The 13044-nt window shown below is 46.5% G+C and overlaps 1 long non-coding RNA gene across 1 annotated transcript; it reads left to right on the forward strand.

Moving 5' to 3' along the window:
• The first annotated feature begins 2259 nt into the window (after nt 1–2259).
• Nucleotides 2260–9639, forward strand: LOC134738313 (uncharacterized). Its single transcript, XR_010123991.1, has 4 exons — nt 2260–2460; nt 3733–5378; nt 6818–7203; nt 9083–9639. It is a non-coding gene; the product is annotated as an uncharacterized LOC134738313 (long non-coding RNA).
• Nucleotides 9640–13044: the final 3405 nt, after the last annotated feature.

Consider the following 13044-nt stretch of genomic DNA (forward strand, 5'->3'; position numbering starts at 1 on the left):
TGGGACAGCTCAGGCAGCTGCAGGTCCTGGCCAGCGCTCTTCCTCACCCAGGCCATGCAGCATCAACACAGAACTCCTCTTAAGACAAGCAAAGGAAGTTTCCAACCCAGTTGAGTGCACTTTCCCAAGTGTGTGGTAAAAAGTTAAATGACCCTTTGTGAAAGGGATCCTTAAGCTACAAAAACTTTTTTCCCCCATCACACTAAGCACTTGGTTTTGTCCTTGTAGGTGCAAAAGGGGCTGGAGTCATTTGATGAATTCTGAATGTTCTAAGGCTGCTTTTCTGGAAGGGTAAACAGGGAACCTTTTAGATGCTAAGACCTTTTAGAGCAATGACCCCATGAGCAATCTCAGTTTATTTCAGAAGAGGAAACTGAGGTGCAAAGGATTGAAGTAACCTTCCAGAGGGTACACAGCTGGTGAGACAAAGCCTGGGCTGGGTCCCAAGCCTGCCTGACTCTGGACTCCCACACCCCACAGTAGTGCCAGAATCACCCTGAAAATGGGAAACACGCTGCAGCTGCTGTCCTGATTCCAGCCTCTGACTAGGAGAGCTGGATTGACCAGGAAGCCAATGAAGCTAAGTTTCAGGGCCCCCTGCCTGCCCAAGGCCTCTCCCAAGGCCCTGCACCAAAGTTTCTATTTGTGACTTTGTTTTCTTAGAAAAAAAAAACTCCTCAATTATGTGAACCTCAGGCCCTACAAAAACCTGGATCCACCTCTGCTGAGAAGTAACTCCTTAGAGGACTTGAGTTTTAGAAGGACAAGCTCCAAAAGCATCTCTAGATAGCCTCCAGAACCCTGCTGGTGTGACTCTCTTTGGAACTAGGTACAGAAGACCCCAGGCAGATGGACTGGCCTTTGGGGATTAAGGGAGATGTTCCAAAGCAGCTCAAATGATCTCTGGTGCCTAACCTTTGAACATCCAGTTTATAAACACATCCAAAGTGGTTTCTTTCCTGTCTTCATTTGGGACCTTCTGTAGACTCCAAACCCCATTTGCATGACCCAGGCCCATCGATAACCTCCTTCCATTCAGTCCATTCTCTTGTGGGACCAGAAGCCTAAGGGGCATCTCCAGGTCAAGGAAAGGGGGCTGGGGAATGTGCAGAGGGAGGGACAGCAGGAGGAGAGAAAGATGTGTCTAAAGATCTGGAGTCAGAGATCATCATGTGCTGTGGACATTGGAACCAATTTGGTGTGAAGGAAGCTGAGACTGAGACTGGAGGGGCTATGTCTTAGCCCATTTGGGCTGGAGTAGCAAAAATGCTGTAAACTGGATGGTTAATAAGCAACAGAAATTTCTTTTTTTTTTTTTTGAGATGGAGTATCGCTCTGTCGCCCAGGCTGGAGTGCAGTGGCACCATCTCGGCTCACTGCAAGCTCTGCCTCCCAGGTTCAAGCCATTCTCCTGCCTCAGCCTCCCGAATAGCTGGGACTACATGTGCCCATCACCACGCCTGGCTAATATTTTTGTATTTTTAGTAGAGACGGGATTTCACTGTGTTAGCCAGGATGGTCTCGATCTCCTGACCTCGTGATCCGCCCACCTCGGCCTCCCAAAGTGCTGGGATTGCAGGCGTAAGCCACCATGCCCAGCCCAGAAATTTATTTCTTACAGTTCTAAAGGCTGGAAAGTCCAAGACCAAGACAGCAGCAGATCCAGTGTCTAGTGAGAGCCCACTCTCTGATTCACAGAAGGCTTCTTACTGTGTTGAAAAGGCAAATGAGCTTTCTTGGGCCTCTTTGATAAGGGCACTAATCCTATTCATGAGGGTGGAGTCCTCGTGATCTAATTATTTCCCAAAGGCCCTACCTCTTAATACCATCACGTTGGGGTTTAGGATGTCAGCATATGAAATTTTGGGATGTGGGGTGAGGGGGTCAGGGGTCCCAGACAGCAGTCTGGCACAAGGTAGAATATGAAGGGATTTTTACACCACGTTCAGGGGGGTGTCAACTTTATCCCCCAAAATGAGGAGCAGCTTAAGCAAGGGAATGATATAAAGTAGTCCTCCCTTATCTGTGGTTCCAGTTACCCATGGTTTGCTGAGGTCCAACAGTATTCAATGAAAGATTCCATAAATAAACAACTTATACGTTTTAAATTGCATGCCGTTCTTAGTAGTGTGATGAAATCTCACGCCACCCAGCTCCATCCTGCCCGGGATGTGAATCATCCTTTTGTCTATCGTATTCCTGCTGTAGACATGACTCAACCCGCCCATCACTTAGCAGCCGTCTGGGTTATCATATTGACTGTCATAGTAGCACAGTGCTTGTGTTCAAGTAACCCTTATTTTACTTCGTGATGGCCCCGAAGCGCAAGAGGAGGGATGCTGGTGATTCGGATCTGCCAGAAAGAGGCTGCAAAGTGCTTCCTGTAAGCGAAAAGCTGAAAGTTCTCAATGTAATAAGGAAAGAAAAAGAAATCATATGCTGAGGTTGCCGAGATCTATGGTAAGAATGAATCTTCTGTTTGTGAAATCGTGGACAGTGTATTATGTTACTTGTTCTGTTCTGGTATTAGTTGTTGTTGTTTTTACTCTCTTACTGTGCCTAATTTATAAATTAAACTTTATCTTAGGTAGGTTTGTATGTATAGGAAAAAACATGGTGTACGTAGGGTTCAGGACATCCACTGGGAGGTCTTGGAAGGTATCCTCTGTGGATAAGGGAAGACTATTGTACTATTTTATTTCTCATTTTGAGAAGACCACTCTGGCTACAGAATGGAGACTGTGGTTTAGTAAAGAACGCGGCCATGCCCTGCACCATGATAATGCTGGCCTACATCCAGGCAGAGGCAAGGCGATAAGAAAAGTGGATGAATTGGAGCACACTCTCACCACTGTGACCCCTGGAGTTTTTTGTGTTGAGAGGGATTCCAGGAACCAGTGTGTGGCTGGAGGGTGGCCAGTGGGGGAAGTTCTGCCTGCTGTCTCTACCTTCCCCTTCTCCCTTTAACCCGGGTGGCTCTACTTTGATATGTTCTGTGTATTAGGGTACCACCCAAGTTTCTGTTTGAGAAGGAAAAGCCTATTTCTAAAAATAAGTTTGGAAAAACTATAGGTTTGGGGGAATATTCAGGAGATAGACTAGAAAGGACTTGGTGATTGTGGATGAGCAAGGGAGGGGAGGTGGGAAGAATGACAGGGGAGGAAGTGGTGCCATTCATTGAGTGGGGAAATGCTACAAGAGGATCCAGAATGATGGGGTCGGGAGGGTGATGTGGAGTCAGTTCCAGACTTTTGCCCTGCGGGACTTCCAGTCCTCCAGTAAGTGTTGGAGTACACTGCCTGCTGGGCAAGGGGACCAGAGTGGTGAGAGGTCATGGGTGGTGCTGGGGCAGGAGGATCTCGCGTGCCAGGGGGATGTGTAGTGGCAAGGTCACTCCAGGGCCTCCTAAAGAACTCACATTTGGCCCCCAGGAGGAGTGGCCCTTGGGCTCTGGCTACCAGAGGCATCCCAGCCAACTGGGAAACTTCAACAGTTTCAGGTGGGTGAGAGAATGTAGTCTCCTTTCCTCCACTACCTCTACCCTCTGTCCTGACCTTGAGCACTCAGAGGTAGAGGTGAGCAGAGGAGGAGGGTAACAGCAGAGCATGCCATCTCCTTCCCCTCCCACCTCCTTCCAGCCTAGGCCAGGCCAAGACCAGGGCAAGGAGATGAGCTCTCCGTTAGATTGGAAATAAACACTGAAATCTAGACCAGATGTTTTCATACTAACAGGTACTCAGGGAGTTTTGAGATCTTCCAAGATGCCATCAAGGAACTGAAAAGTGCTGTCCAGCTGCAGTGAGGGCTTTTTAAAGGCAGTTCCATGTCTATACCCCACTGAGTTCAGACTGTCCGATGAACCACTGACATTGTTACACATGCGTATTGTGGACAACCTGAGGAAACATTGTCTGCGAGAAGATGAAATTAAAATCAAGTGTGATCCTACCACCGAAAGATAAGCGTTACTGATATTGTTTGTTAATAACATTCCAGTTTTTTATGTAGTTTTGGGGTAGCTTATTATTTTCATGTGATTTCAAACTTGGAGAAAGTTTCCAAGATGAGTCCAAGGAGCTCTCATATGCTCCTCACCCAGATCCACCAACTGGCCACATTTTGTCCCATTTGCTTTATTATTCCTTCTACCTCTCTCTCTCTAAAGTATTATTATATGTTAAATATATCTTAATATAATTATAGTTATGTTAAATATATCTTAATATAGTTACAAATAATTATGTTAAATATATCTTAATATAATTATGTTAAATGATGTTATGAATATTAAAATTATAATTTAAGTAATATTCTAATATAGACAGACATTTAGTTTCTGAACCATTTGGGACCACGTTGAAAACATCATTTTCCTTTACACCGTTTTCCTTCAGTGCCAGAGGGGAGCAGAGCCGTGAGAGGTTGTTGGGGGATCCTGGACCAGGAGCATCCCCGTTTCCTAGAATAAGATAATTCTCTTAAATAACTACAGTACCCACATAGAAATCAGGAAATTTAACATTGACACTATTGATTAATGCACAGCCCATAAACAAATTATATCAATCCAATAATTTTTGTTTGTTTTTTTGTTTTTTTTTTTAGATGGAGTTTCACTCTTGCTGCCCAGGCTGGAGTGCAATGGCGCAATCTCGGCTCACTGGAACTTCCACCTCCCGGGTTCAAGCGATTCTCCTGCCTCAGCCTCCCGAGTAGCTAGGATTACAGGCATGTGCCACCACTCCTGGCTAATTTTGTATTTTTAGTAGAAACGGGGTTTCTCCATGTTGGTCAGGCTGGTCGCGACCTCCTGACCTCAGGTGATCCACCCTCCTCGGCCTCCCAAAGTGCTGACATTACAGGCGTGAGCCACCACACCAGGCCCCAATAATTTTCTTTATAGCAATTTTATTTCCTGGCTGAGCATCCAGGCCAGCATCCCCCATTGCATTGACTTTTCAGGTCTCTTTAGTCTCCCTTAATCTGGAATTGTTCCTCAGTCTTTATCTTCCATGAGCTTAGCATTTTTAGAGAATATAGTCCAGTTATTTTACAAGATGCCCCTCAACTGGGGGTTGTCTGACATTTCCTCATTATTAGATCCAGGTGTTGCATTTTGGGAATACAAAATCCCCAGAAGTGATGTTGTGTTCTCAGCACGTCATAGCAGGATGCAGATGAAGTGGGCCTGCCCCACCATGGGTGGTGTTAATGTTCACCACTTGGTTAAGGACAGAATTTTTTTTTTTTTTTGAGACAAGGTCTCGTTCTATCACCCAGGCTGGAGTGAAGTGGTGCAATCATAGCTCACTGCAGCCTCAAACTCCTGGGCTCAAGCAATCCTCCTGCCTCAACCTCTTGAGTAGCTGGGACCACAGGTATGTGCCACCACACCTGGCTAATTTTGTGTGTGTGTGTAAAGACGGGGTTTCCCTATATTGCCCAGGCTGGTCTCAAACTCCTGGGCTCAAGTGATCCTCCCACCTAAGCCTCCCGAAGTGCTGGGATTACCAGCATAAGCCACTGTACTCGGCTGAAGGACAGATATTTTTTAAGAAAATTCAGATCACATTGAATATGCTGTTTTATTAACTCCTTTTTCACTTACACTATTATAAAAATTTGGCAGGTTTTAAATATTCTTATAAAGCATCATTTTTTTCTTCTTTTTTGAGACAGAGTGTCTCCCAGGCTAGAGTGAAGATTTCAGCTCACTGCAGCCTCGACCTCCTGGGCTCAAGCGAACCTTCTGGCCTCAGGTCCCCTGAGTAGCTGGGACTACAGACATATGCCACCATGCCCTGCTAATTTTTTGTATAGACAGGGTTTCATCATGTTACTCAGGCTGTAGCATCATTTTAATAGCTGCATAATTTCCATGATGCACACATTGTGTTTACTAATTATAACTCCTACTGTTTTGTCAAATTTCAACATTTTGTCAAGTTTTGCTACCATTAACAATGTTGCACAGAGCATTTTTATAGATAATTCTTTATGTCCATCAGAGATTATTTCCTAAGGGTAAATTCCTAGAACTGGAATTGGTAGTTAAAATTATGCTTTTTTTTTTTTTTTTTTTTTTTTTGAGATGAGTCTCGCCTTGTCACCCAGGCTGGAATACAGTGGCACGATCTCAGCTCACTGCAGCCTCTGCCTCACGAGTTCAAGCAATTCTTCTGCCTCAGCCTCCTGAGTGGCTGGGACTACAGGCACCCGCCACCACGCCCAGTTAATTTTTGTATTTTTAGTAGACATGGGTTTTCACCATATCGGCCAGGTTGGTCTCAAACTCCTGACTTCATGATCCGCCAGCCTGGGCTTCCCAAAGTGCTGGGATTACAGGTGTGAGCCACAGGGCCTGGCCCTGGTTATGCATATTTTTAAGGCTAAAAAGTGCCATTAATAGGGCCCTGCCTCAAAAGCACTGTTCAAATTTCCGCTCCCCATCTTAGTGAGTGCAAGGGCCCATTTTGCCATCTGTCTCCCTCCAACATAGGGTTTGGTCAGTTTCCAAAATCTTTTGTTGCTTTAATTTGTGTTTCTTTAATTAGAAAATTTGACTTTTTTTCATATATTTTGAGCCATTTATGTAACTCCTTTTCTTGAATTTCCTATTTATATCCTTCGCTTATCTTTCTGTTGAGTTTTCCTCTTTTGTTAAAACATATGTAGATTTCATGGTTACTACTGTATGAAAACTTTATAAATTCAGCTTTGAGTTCTTTGCTGACTGAAGAGTTCTGTGCTTTTTGTTTTATTTTGTTTTAATTTCCAAATAGCATTTCCTTTACTGGATCTGTAATTAATTTTTCAGGTTATATCTTCTAGAAAAAGAGCAGGACCTGGAAGCAGGAGAGTTGAAAGGTCAAGAACACATGCTTTGGGGTCAGGCAGACCTGCTGCTGAGTCCTGGCTCTGCTGGGGGACTTTGGTAGGGGCGGGGGGCCCACGTCACTGGGTCTCCGTTTTCTCATCTGTAAAGTAGGAGATAATAGCAGGGTCCTGGTGAAGACTAAATGAGACACTGTGTGCAAAGGGCCTGCTGCACAGCCCTCAGTCAGCGTTGCTTGTGACGGTTGTTTCGTTATTGTCACTCAGTTGCCTGAGGGGAACATTCAGAGAGACTTATTGGCAGGACGTGTACAAAGAGGACAGAAGAGCAGATACAGCCCTCCAAGAGTGAGCTGCTGAGGACGAGAGGTGGGTTTCTCAGGGAAGCTTGAGGGTGGGCCAGGTCTGTGGCTTGTTGTGCAGTGTCTAACATTGGCATGCTGCAATGATCCTTCTAGACGATTAGTCACAGGACTGACACTGCTCTCAACCCTGCGGGCTTGAAGTTAGGGTGCCTGAGTGGATACACAGTTGTCATTTTGATGGGTTCACTTTCTATGCTGCACAGATGACATTGTCCTTTGGCGACATTCAACAGCTTCTTAAGGTTCCTAGACGTAGATCTGCAGCTGTGGACTTGGAGTTTTAACCTAAGTCAATAAGCACTTACGGGCCTCTAAGTGGGGAATGAGAACCTAGTATGCAGCACATAGTAGGTACTCATCTGCAAGGTACCTCCCTTTCTCCCTCCCTCTCTCCCTCCTCACCCTCTTCCTCAGGGACGCAGCCGATGACCTGAAAGAGCGTGAGCCAACGTCTGTCCCAGCTCTGGTCCTGCTTCGTGCCTGCCCTGTGATACTGGGCAAGTTGCTCATCCCTGGACTTCTCCTTTCTCCTCCATAAAACATGGCTTTGGGAGCAACTTGCTCTCCAAGGGCCATTCCAACTCTAACATTATAATTTTATCATATGGGATTTGGCATAATTGGTTATCTCTGAACACTTACACTTTTTTTTTTTGAGATGGATTCTCGCTCTGTTGCCCAGGCTGGAGTGCAGTGGTGCAATCTCAGCTCACTGCAAGCTCCACCTCCCAGGTTCATGCCATTCTCCTGCCTCAGCCTCCCGAGTAGCTGGGACTACAGGCACCCGCCACCAGGCCCAACTAATTTTTTTTTTTTTTTTTTTTTTTTTTTTTGTATTTTTAGTAGAGACAGAGTTTCACCATGTTAGCCAGGATGGTCTTGATCTCCTGACCTCGTGATCCGCCCGCCTCGGCCTCCCAAAGTGCTGGAACACTTACACTTTTAAGATATTTGTACACATACACGAACCAAAACAAGAGGCAGGAGGTGCAAACAGCCCCACGAACAAATGCTCCAGGGTGTTTAGGAGAAACCCCGCACCTTGAACCTCTCTTCTCACCCAACCTGCTTTCCAGACCTTCCTTCCTTCCTGGCTAAACGCCCTGTAGAAGCGCTAATGTGTCCATGTGCCTCTGGAAGCCAGGCTTTCCCTGGAAGCACAGCTGTACTAGCTAACTACTCATAAGACCCTAACTATGCTGATGTTGATGGAAAGGGCTGAATTCTTTGAAGCCTCATGGTGGAAATTTAAAGAAAATAATGTGAGAGCGTCACAGATAACTGCACATTCACCACCACAAATGGTGCCATCCCGGAGACAAATATGTAATAGTTCAGAGCTTGGGAAAATAGCCCAGGATCCAGCCATGCTAAGAATGCGAGCAATTTGGCTGATACATAGCTGCCCTGTGCTCCAGCAGGGGAAAAAAAGTTCTAATTACCCAGCCGCAATCCTGTATTTAGATGTAAAAGGGAGGAAATAGCTGAGCTCTGTTCTAGTCACAGACATGCCAAACGGGTCAAGAGAAAAGCCTTCTGCCCAGACCACTGCTGAGCCCACGGCTGGCCTGGGCCCAGGCTGCCCAGCCGATGAGCCTCAGATGGACCTCCAGAAGGCCACAGCGGCCCCACTTTATCCTCTGCCTATTTTGCCAGGACATTGGCCTCAGACAATTTCCTCCTCAAAGCTTCTTCACTCTCTTTGGTGTTCTGTTTCATGCAAATCTGTTGGGGATGGGAGGAATTAAGGACAGGGAGATCAAATGACAACTTCTGCTTCCTCAGTGATTAAAAAAAATCAGATCTCATCCATATGGCAGCGGCATTTCTGACCTAGTCCAGCATTCCTCCCTCACCCTGTGCTTTCTGAAACTCTCATGCAGCTTCCGAATGTCACCTGCTGCCATGAGGTCAGCATGGACGAGGGTCAGCGTGGATCTCCGGTTCTACTAGGCTGCCAAAGTAGCAGAGACAAGCTTCAATCCTAAGATATTTAGGACCTGACAAATACCCCATCTCAAGAACTTACGGAAACCTCAGCATGGACAGCCTGGAGTGAAAGGACGCTTACTTCCTAGGAAGGGCATTTCTGCTTGGGAAATGCTCAGCTGTGCCTCAGTTTCCCTTAGTCTTCCTCTGAGCTGCAGGTGCTTGAGACTGAGAGGCTTTCCAGACTTCCCAGAGGGGCAGACTTGATGGTGCTTCGTATCTCCACACAAGAGCAACTATTGTAGATCCTCACCTCAGACAGTGCTGATAGAAACACCCACACCTGCTCGCAGCGGGTCTGGGCTTTCCTAGTCAGTCATTTTACCCTCAGGGTGTAGAGATAGGAGAATGAAACAAAGATTGCACAGCCCTGGTGAAAAGGAGAAATTCAGGGAGGAGGAATGAGGGATCCTCTTTCTTGTGTGTGGGTGTTAGCTTGCCTCCCAACCACACTGACACTTGCTGTGCCATTGATTTGACTTTTCTCCTATCTTAACAACAACAAATCATTAAAAAATCAGTTTATCAAAATATAAAATGGAAATACATGTGCTTGTGATATTTTCCCCTTCCCACAGCCTAGCAAAGCAAATCCCATCTCTGGTCACTGTCTGCCTGCCCTTCCTTCCTTGGGAGCTCCTGGGTCTGCCATCTTGGTTCCTGAGCTTCTTCTCTTCTGACAAAACATGATTCTGCTCGGGTTCATGCCATTCTCCTGCCTCAGCCTCCCGAGTAGCTGGGACTACAGGCGCCCGCCACCACGCCTGGCTAATTTTTTGTATTTTTAGTAGAGACAGGATTTCACCATGTTAGCGAGGATGGTCTTGATCTCCTGACTTTGTGATCCGCCCACCTCGGCCTCCCAAAGTGGTGGGATTACAGGCGTGAGCCACCATGCCCGGCCAAGCTGATTTATTAAATACTTAATTGCATTTAGAAAGGGGCAGGAAAATTGTTCGTAGGGGAAAAAGAAGAGATTGAGAGTGGGAGTGGGAAGAGAAGGGAGGGAGTGACAGGCCAACCGGAGTTGGGTTCAGAGAGTTTCTCTTTTGTGCTGAGGTGAGAAATTGAGAAAGAAAGAGAGGCATTTTTTTTTTTAGACGGAGTCTCGCTCTGTCACCCAGGCTGGAGGAAAGAGAGGCACTTTAAGGTGGCTTTGGGATGTGACAGTCGTGAAGAGCCACCGTAATGGGAAAACAGGATGTGTGGGTTGTGAACCTCTCCTTCAACAATCTGTGAGTGTTCTCAGTAAAGATGTGGAAAGAAAACTCAACCCCTGACCAATAATGATCATCAAAAGCCACCTCCAGAAAAATCTTTAAAATGATCTCCTGGTAACCTCCCATGTCTCTGAATTCCCAGTAGGTTAAGTCCCATCTCAGTCCCTAGAGTACACTAATCTCTTCAAAAGTGACCCATGGCCTTGTGGCATTGGGCTGGGGCTGGGTTGAGCAAAGGAGGCCTGCTCCCTGCGTGCTCCACCAGTTCCTCATGGCCTGGGTAACACATCCAGCAGAGCTGAGCCTCCAGAAAGTGTATCCTCAGTGAGCTTTGGAACCACCGTTAGGCAGATAAGGAATAATAGCAACAACAGTAATAATAAAGGGCGCTTATGATGTGCTAGGCATTGGGCTAAAGGCTTTACTCTCAGATCTCAGTCCTTACAAAAGCCTGGAGGCAGGGATATTATCTCCTCTTACAATGAGGAAATTAGGGCTCAGAGACGTTGAGTGGGTTGTCCAAGTTCACCCAACTTGTAGCTGGTGACATCAGGATTCAGACATTGAACTCTCTGACTCTAGTTTCCAATTCCTTATTCATTTTGACACAGGAGCACACTCATCGCATATCTATTTCTTGGTGTGACAGATGAGGAGGCCCAGGCACACGGAGATTAAATCACAGTCCCACGGTTACACAATCAACGATTGGTGAAGATTGGACTAAAACCCCTGCTTCTTGGCTTCCTATTTGCTCTTTTATCACAGAATCCTCCTCTTCCTATCCCCTGCCTGAGAGGTTGGCCTAAGGCTTGAGAGCTCTGATTGGATGGGCAGGGAATAGGGTGGGACTGTGGAGCAGGATTTACCCTCTGGGGATGAGCAGCCCAGAGAATGTGGGCTCAGTGGCAGGGAGGGATTGAGTTGTGCCCAGATTGTCTTGGTTTCTCCTGGACTTTTCCAGTTTTAGCACTGAAAATCCTGCTTTCCAGGAAACCTATCAGTCCCAGGCAAACTGGAACTGTTGGTCCCTCTACCAGGGCCTGAGCTGGCAGCAGCTTCCTGGTCTTCAGGACTGAAGTCAAGGCTTTTCGTAACTGAGGGGTCTTTAGAGCCCCAAGACCTGACTTGGGACAGCCAATGAGATACCAAAAGGCTGCCCAGGCCTTGGCTGGGAGGGGTCAGTCATCCAGGTCAGGCCACAGTGATAAGGATCTTCAGGGCTGGTGGGCATTTTAAGCAGCATTTAGTTCAACCCATCATTTGACAGATGGGGACCCTGAAGTGCTAAAACCTCTCCTGAGATTCTGCAGCATGGGAGGTGTAAGAGTGGAACTAGGTCTCCAGGGAAGCCAAATCCTCTGCTTTGCTTAACACGTCACATGGCTTTTCTTAACTTCGTCATGTGTCTAGAGTAGTGGTTCTGAAAGTGGGGTCCCTGGACCAGTGGCATCAGCATCACCTAGGAGCTTATCAGAAATGCAAAGTCTCTGGCCCAGACCCACTGAATTGGAAGCTTTGGGAGTGGAGCCCAGAGTTCTGTGTTTTCATAAGTTCTACAGGTGATTCTGACGCAGGGTCAAATTTAAGAATTGCCACTCCTAAGGCATGGGTTTTCCAGAAGACTGACCTCCTCTGATATGGTTTGGCTGTGTCCCCACCCAAATCTCATCTTGAGTTGTAGCTCCCATAATTCCCACATGTTGTGGGAGGGATTTGGTGGGAGATAATTGAATCATGGAGGTGGTTCCCCCATACTGTTCTCATGGTAGTGAATAAGTCTCACAAGATCTAATGGTTTTATAAGGGAAAACCCCTTTCACTTGGCTCTCCTTTTCCCATTGCCTGCCACCATGTAAGACGTGCCTTTTGCTTTCCACCATGATTTTGAGGCCTTCCCAGCCACGTGGAATTTTGAGTCCATTAAACCTTTTTCTTTATAAATTACCTAGTCTCTGGTATGTCTTTATCAGCAGCGTGAAAACAGACTAGCACATTCTCAATGGCAGTATTGTAAGTTTTCATCCTTTTCCCCATGTCCAGCATGGGACCCTGCTAGGGTCTGAATGTTTGTGTCCCCACAAAATTCATTTGTGGAAATACTAACCTTCAAGGTGATAATATGAGAAAGTGGGGCCTTTGGGAGGTGAGTAGGTCATAAGAGTGGAGCACTCAGGAATGAGATTAGTGCCCTTATAAAGGAAGCCCCAAAAAGGCCCTTGTCCCTTCTATCATATGAATTTACAGTGAAAAGATGGCCATGTATAAGCCAGGAAGAGGGACCTCATCAGACATGGAATCCACCAGTGCCTTGATGTTGGATTTCCCAGCCTCCAGAATTGTGAGAAATAACTTCCCATTGTTTATAAGCTACCCAGTCTATGGTATTTTGTTATTGCAGCCTGAACAGACTAAGACAGACTTGGCAGTTGCAGGAATAGCCTGCGGTCTGAGGGCCCTGAGCACCCGAAGAGAGTGGCCTCCCTTGTAATCCCAGCACTTTGGGAGGCCAAAGAGGGCAGATCACGAGGTCAAGAGATCGAGACCATCCTGGCCAACATGGTGAAACCCTGTCTCTATTAAAAATACAAAAATTAGCTGGGCTCAGTGGCATGCCCCTGTAGTCCCAGCTACTC

Source organism: Pongo pygmaeus, chromosome 16 (genome assembly GCF_028885625.2).
Source record: "Pongo pygmaeus isolate AG05252 chromosome 16, NHGRI_mPonPyg2-v2.0_pri, whole genome shotgun sequence".
Taxonomy (NCBI): Eukaryota; Metazoa; Chordata; class Mammalia; order Primates; family Hominidae; genus Pongo; species Pongo pygmaeus.